The sequence below is a fragment of the Varanus komodoensis genome, unplaced genomic scaffold (assembly GCF_004798865.1).
Source record: "Varanus komodoensis strain SLA01 unplaced genomic scaffold, ASM479886v1 scaffold1, whole genome shotgun sequence".
Lineage (NCBI taxonomy): Eukaryota > Metazoa > Chordata > Lepidosauria > Squamata > Varanidae > Varanus > Varanus komodoensis.
In genome coordinates this window covers 39171518-39178210 of record NW_025335268.1, presented here as the reverse complement: position 1 = coordinate 39178210, position 6693 = coordinate 39171518, and positions in this window count along the sequence as shown.

Sequence of the window (6693 nt, the reverse complement as noted above, 5' to 3'; positions counted from 1 at the left end):
GGTGTTGCACATACTGTTTTGAATGGGGAAGTTATTGGGTAGTTGAGTAGTTGCTGAAAATAAGAAAAGGCTTGTACATATAGCTCATTTTCAGAAATGTGGAAATGGTTGTGTGACTCTAGAAACACATCTTCAACTCTACCCTGTTGCACTTACTACTGATAAACCAATTTCTGTGGTGTCTCAAAATGCATTCTCTAAAATCCCAACAAATCTCTCAAAGTCACTAAAATCCATGTAACAGAAGAATGATTAGTTTTATTTGAAAAATAAGCTGTTCTGTTAGCTATTGCAATAGGTGTTTTAGGTGTGGCTGGCATCTATTGGATAGTTTCAATGGCAAGGGTGAATTACACAGTCCCTGTCATCCTGCATTCACCAACCACGGCTATATGGTTAAAAACGTAATAGCTATGCTCCATCAAGACCAAGGACTCATCTAGTCAGGTATTTTTCCTCACAGTGGCCTAGGAGATCCTACAAGGAAGATATGAGTACAAAACACCAACCTGCCCAAGTTCCCCATCAGTAGTTTACAGCTTCTGATACTGGAAGTAGCATACAGGCAGTCTGCAAATTATGAACAGGTTCTGTTCCTGAGAAAATGGAAATTAGTCTTAAATTTGTATCTAAGCCAGATCACGTATAGGTGACCCTCCACATTTGCAGGGGTTAAAGGTGCAGGATCCCTGTGAAAATGGAGAAACCATGAATATCTAGCACAGTACATCTTTGAAGCAGGGAAATGCTGGGAAGGTTTCTCTCCAGATGGGCAGAGCAGGAAGGCATACTTTGGAGCCCACCCTTTCACTTCCTCCCTCTTGATGGTGATTTTCTTAATAATAAATGGCAATTTGTAAGAATGGGTGCTTCATTTCTGTTTCTAATTATGCCTAACATGGATTTTACTTTTTTCAGAACAACTGCGCACCAAGTTGACGTTTTTAAGCTGTTGGCCCCCAAGATCTTTCTTTTGGTCAGCCTTTGTTAGCTGAAATAGCATCAGATTATACTTGAAGTTGGAATTGTTTTGCCCCAATGTGTATTACTTTACTTTGGACTGCATTTACCATTTTGATGGTTGAAGAGATCAATAAAAAGGGAGTTCCTCACACTTAAATAATTTGGTGTCATCTGCAAATCTAGCCACTTCCCTGTTAACTCTTCCAGATCATTTACAAATAAATTGAAAAGCAGAGGTCTCAAAACAGATCCATGGAATCCCACTGTTTATAGCCCTCCATTAGGAGAATTTATCATTTTTCCCTACTCTTTGCTTTCTTTAACAGATCTGTAAAAGGACACTCCCCTTTATTCCATAACTGCTAAATTTGCTTAAGAATCTTTGGTGTCTTTTTCAAAAGACTCTTGGGAGGAAACAATGTCTACTGCATTACCCCTATTCACGTTTTTTGACATGCTGAAAGAGCTCTAAAAACTGGATAGGACTGACCTTTCTGGAAGCCATGTTGATTCTCAGCAGGGCTTGTCCTTAATTTTATCTTAAATAAGGCTTTCAACCAATTTACCTGGTACAAACATTAATCCAACCAGCCAGTAATATGCTAGATTCTGTGGGGTGGATAACTTTCACACATTACAGTCTGCTCAAATTTATTTTATTTTGAGGGGGAGGTGAAGGGGCAGATGATGTTGCAATTTTAATACTACCTTGTGAATATTAGGCAGAATGTGAGTACCAGTCTGGCTTGGAAAAAGACGTAGGCATTTCAGAAATGGGTAGTGAGGAGGAGGAGGGTTACTTGACCCTGGAATGAAATGAAAGACAAAACAGGTAGTCCAATTAAGTCCACCATCTAGTCCTGAAGCAGCAGAAGTGACCCTGAAAGTGGAGTTGGAAACTTTTCTGAAAAGGAGGTCAGGAGGGCTGTTTCATTTTAGATTTGGCTCTTTACATGTTTTTCCTGTATTTTGAGAACACTACTTCGATATATGCTGTACTCTAGCTGGTTATGCTCTACTACAAAGATCGTACTTCTAAGTTCTTGTCTTAGTCTGCTGGAGATGAAATGAGAGACCTGCTCACAACAGATCCCTTTTTAAAAAATTGTGTTACATTGCATAACTGGTACAGAGGCTGATCTTCGGGACATGTTAGATATCTTTATAAGAAAGTCAACAATTTCATATTTGAGTTCCTTAAGAACCTGTTACCATCTGGATCCAGTGATTTATTAATTTCTAATTTGTCCATACTTTTGAGAACTTCATCTTCTGTCTTTACTAACTGCCTCAGTTTCAGTTCAGGAACACGTGTTTGCTGTATATCTGCAATGAAGACAGATATACAGCAAATATAATTGATTCCGCTTCTTCACAATCTCCTTATCCTCGAGTCCTCTCTTAATTCCATTATCATACATGGTCCAAATGGTAAATGGTTCCTTGCTTCTGATATCATCATCATCATCACTGCCACTAGCATCACGTTCCCTGGGAGGCTCTTAAATTTAAAGAATTCTGTATTGTTGTTAGTGATATGTTCTTAAACTGTTCTTGAAGAGCTTGTTTTAGTTCAATACACAATGACTACTTTCACTTTCTGTCATATGAGAACATGAGCAACTTGTACAGATTTAAATACATACAGAAATAGTGCAAGACTTTCCCTTTCCACAGCAAAATCTTTGTGTGATTCTTGCAGAATATACATTTACACCAAATGCAGTAGCATTAATACTGCTACTATTGTACCACCATGGTGTTAATTTGGAAGTCACTGCTATTGTATTGCCATGGAAGAGGGGGAATCTACCAGAGCTGACTGGAATAAGTTATTTGGTAGAAGCAAGAGGGGTGTTTTGTGTTGTGTTGTGTTTTGTTCTGTTTTCAACTTTGAAGGGAGAGACTTTCTACAGTTCCGGGCAAGACAGATGGAGAGGATGCACTGGTGATGAATGAAAAGCTGCTGCCATTGTGTGCCTCCAGACAGGAGGCTCCTAGCACTAATGATCAAAAGGCACTGTAGTTAATCTGACTTTTCTTCTTTGCAAGAATCTTTTTCCAGTAGGAATAAAGACCAAAAAACACCAAAGGGTCACAAATGGAAGATATGACCATTTGGACCTCCCACAAAATTCTTTGAATACAGCTGTGCAATTACACATTAAGAGCCTCATTTGGAAGATGCATTATTTGAACTATGGAAATCATAGATATCTTGACTGTTTTTGCAAAATGTACAAAAGATCAGTCTTTGGGAAGTAGTTCTCAAAGATCTGTGCATTACAAAAGCATATTTTGAATATGAACAAAGCTTTGTCTGCTGGTATTCCTATGCACTTTTGAGGAATATGTTATTTACTGTTGCCAGAAATACTTTAAAGAAAAACACTAGCTTCTTAAATAATACAATCATCATGCAAATAAACTCCTGCAGATTAATACTGTGACCTTATTGCATCTACAAGCACTGCTGTTCACATGTTGGTGTTTTAAAAAATATTCTGTATTCACTTGCTAGCATGTACAAAGCAATATTCATAAGTAAAAAAGTATAGGAGCTCTTCCATGTATGAATGGGCATGAGAGTAGGTTGCTTTTCCTCAGCACTTTTATAGTTATTTAATACACGCTGCAACTGCAAATAGAAAAGTCCTTAACTTTAGGCACAGCTTGTCATTTATCTGTTTCAGTTGTACTGAGCTCATCTGCAAAGTTATAACTTGACATGAAAGGTAGGGTTGTTCCATAAGAGGCATACAATGGCTGAATTTGCACTTAACAGCAAGCCATGCTGGAAAATGTGTTGGCATGGCTTACAATAATGTGTGAATTCAGCATCCATGGTGAAATGTGGCATATTTGGTTTTCCATGAAACCACACAGAGAATGTTGTAAGGTTTCCACTCTTCACCATGGCTTGTCATTCTGTGTGACCCCGCCCCCCCAGTTACAATCTTTCCATATGATTTCTAAATTTCTGCTAGGGAGTTTGGTGACATGAGCAGCCATGGGTCCAGCAGATGCTCCAGCCTCGATTTCTGTTGCCTAGCAACCACTGAGGCAGCTGCAGCCATGCGCAGATCAACTGCTTTGTGCCACTTTATCCCTGACTGCCTTCTTGATGCCCACTTGCAAGTTCAGAATAGTAGCAGCAGCAGGGCAACACCACTTCCCATAACACTGACTGTGGAGACAGCTGCACTTGGCGCTCCTGTCTGGTCACTGCACTTTGCTGGAGCTGTGCTTTGAAATGGGTGCATGTTTGCTCTAGTCAGGAAGCCAGTGCCTCCCTCTAGTGGCAGCAACTGTGCACGAGAGGAGCGCATGGACTGTTTGCGGGCATTACCTTCAGGAAAAGTGCCCTGAGAAGCCCAGGTTTTCCACTCTGTCTCCTGCCCACCTCTCTACTCTTGTCTCTGGAATTCCTGAGGGATGTCAACAAGCCCTGCTGTCCACCCCAACCACAGCTATGGGGCAGGTACATAGGCAGGAGTGGTGCACTCTGGGAGTGAGTCTGAGCTGTGTGGGATGATGGAATATGTGCTGCCATTTGGAGGGAAGGTGGAAAAACATGGAAACCATGTGTGTACAGAAACTATGTGAACCCAGAACACAGGGTGAAACAGTGTTATGTGTGAATGCAGCCAATGTGTAAAGGCACTTTTCTCTCCTTTTCTAGTATTTGCAAAAATGCTGATACTGTGAAGGAAGGCCTGCCTAGAAAAAGGCTGGGAGACTTTCTGACAATAGGAAACATAACATCAATAGTGTTGAAATTTAAAACAGTTTAAAGAAAAAGTAGGAATTGGATTGGAATTAACCGTAGGAATTCTGATTTGGAATTAACAGACAGAAAAAATAGCTACTGAGAGCCTTTACAGTTGCAATGAGACTTATACTCCATGCTTGGAGTATACCCACATATAACTCAGTGGACTGAATAACTTACTGCTCTTTCCATGTTTAAGCACATTGCTTAGAAGTGTAAAAGTCATATAGATGTTTTTTTAAATAATATAGATTGTTTATACATACATACATACATACATACATACATATATATATATATATTTGAGGGAAATGTTAACCCTGTTCCTCCTTCTCTTTATGTTTTTTCTTTTCCTATAATTAATATGTTTCAGGATATGATTCCCCCCACCCTTTCTGTACAGGCATGTGCATTGTTGTTGTTACCACTGCAATTCAAATAAAAAGATTATAAAACAAACAAACCATCATTTGTTGGTGGATTATGCAAGGTGGTTTAACCTTCCCACAAGCCCTACCACCGGGGTTCCCATGACACAACCAGCCCAAGCAGACATTAAATATGCAAATCCTGACCCATGCAGGCCACTGTGGTTTAAACCGCCTATGCTATGCCACTCTGATCATATGAACCAAGTCATAACAAACTCATTCCCTCTTTCTGAAGTCTTTGAAACTAATTTGCATAGCTCTTGTCAAAATGAAAACTACTGTGTAAGCTCTTAAGAATAAAATAGGTTTATTTCTTATTTCACATAATCAGATTGGCAATTTGGGAGTCTGTGGTAGGATTCCAAGTTGCAAATAAGACAGACATACTAAATAGTTGCACGCTTATTCTGCATTGATTTGTTACTGGGCCCTCTGATTGTAACATTTACATTGTGGTAGGATAAATAGGATTGTTCACATACAACAACTGATACATGGATTACACACTTCACTTTTAACATTTCTTACTACTCAGTCATACATTGAATTCTTTTGACAACTGCATAAGCTTTTAGTTAAAGGTTTATCATTGTAATGGAGGAGTTATAACTGTTCTAATTATCAGGATTCCTAAAAACTCCATGGAAGTAGGTAGCTGTATCAATACTAAATGGAAAACTCACAGGTGATTGTAGCAATAATTGCTGAAATTAAGACCTGAACAACATTGGTAACAGAGCCCTGAGGCATAAGAATGGTTGGGAACAGGTGCACATTACACTTTTAACATTCTTCTGTGTAGAAGTCTTTTTAAAAATTTGGTAATTAGGAAACTAACATCACACAGAGCAGACTGAAATATAATTTTCCCTGCTGTACTTTTTTTTTTTAATTTGATGGAAATTTTAATGTAAGGGAACACATGCAAAATTTTTCCTAATACCCTTGGCTGCAGAGTTACACTTACCACTTTAGGATGCTTCTACCACATCCAGCTGCCTGCACAGACCAGGCCTAATCCTTCACCTTCATGAAACTTGACTCTTTAAAGGGATGGTTTGTAAACAGTCATGCATCCTTGACAAGGAAGAAGTGCCTTTAGACAAGTCAGCAGACAGGTAAATGATACTCCTGCAAGTGTTTTTTTTTCAGGTTGTTGGTGCTAGAAATCACTAACATATATGCATTGGAAAGTGCACTAGTACAAATGTTATATACTAGTAACTTTTGTGAACCTGCCTGAAGACTAATTCTGATAGTCACAACTACAAGTGTCCTTTTCGTAATGCTCTGAAAAACATAAGGATAGGAATGCAAAAGGCTGGAATAGCTCTGAACTTGGAGGAAAGAAGCATAATGTGACACAACACACAGCTCTCACTGATCTTAAGGAAGTCCAAAGTAATCTATTAAACACTTGTTTGCGGTAGCATGGGTTTATCATGTTTCAGAAGTAAGGGAGCAGTTTCAAAAGCACTGGAGATTATAGCAATATTACTCTGACAGTAATAAAGATGAAGGGGGTCT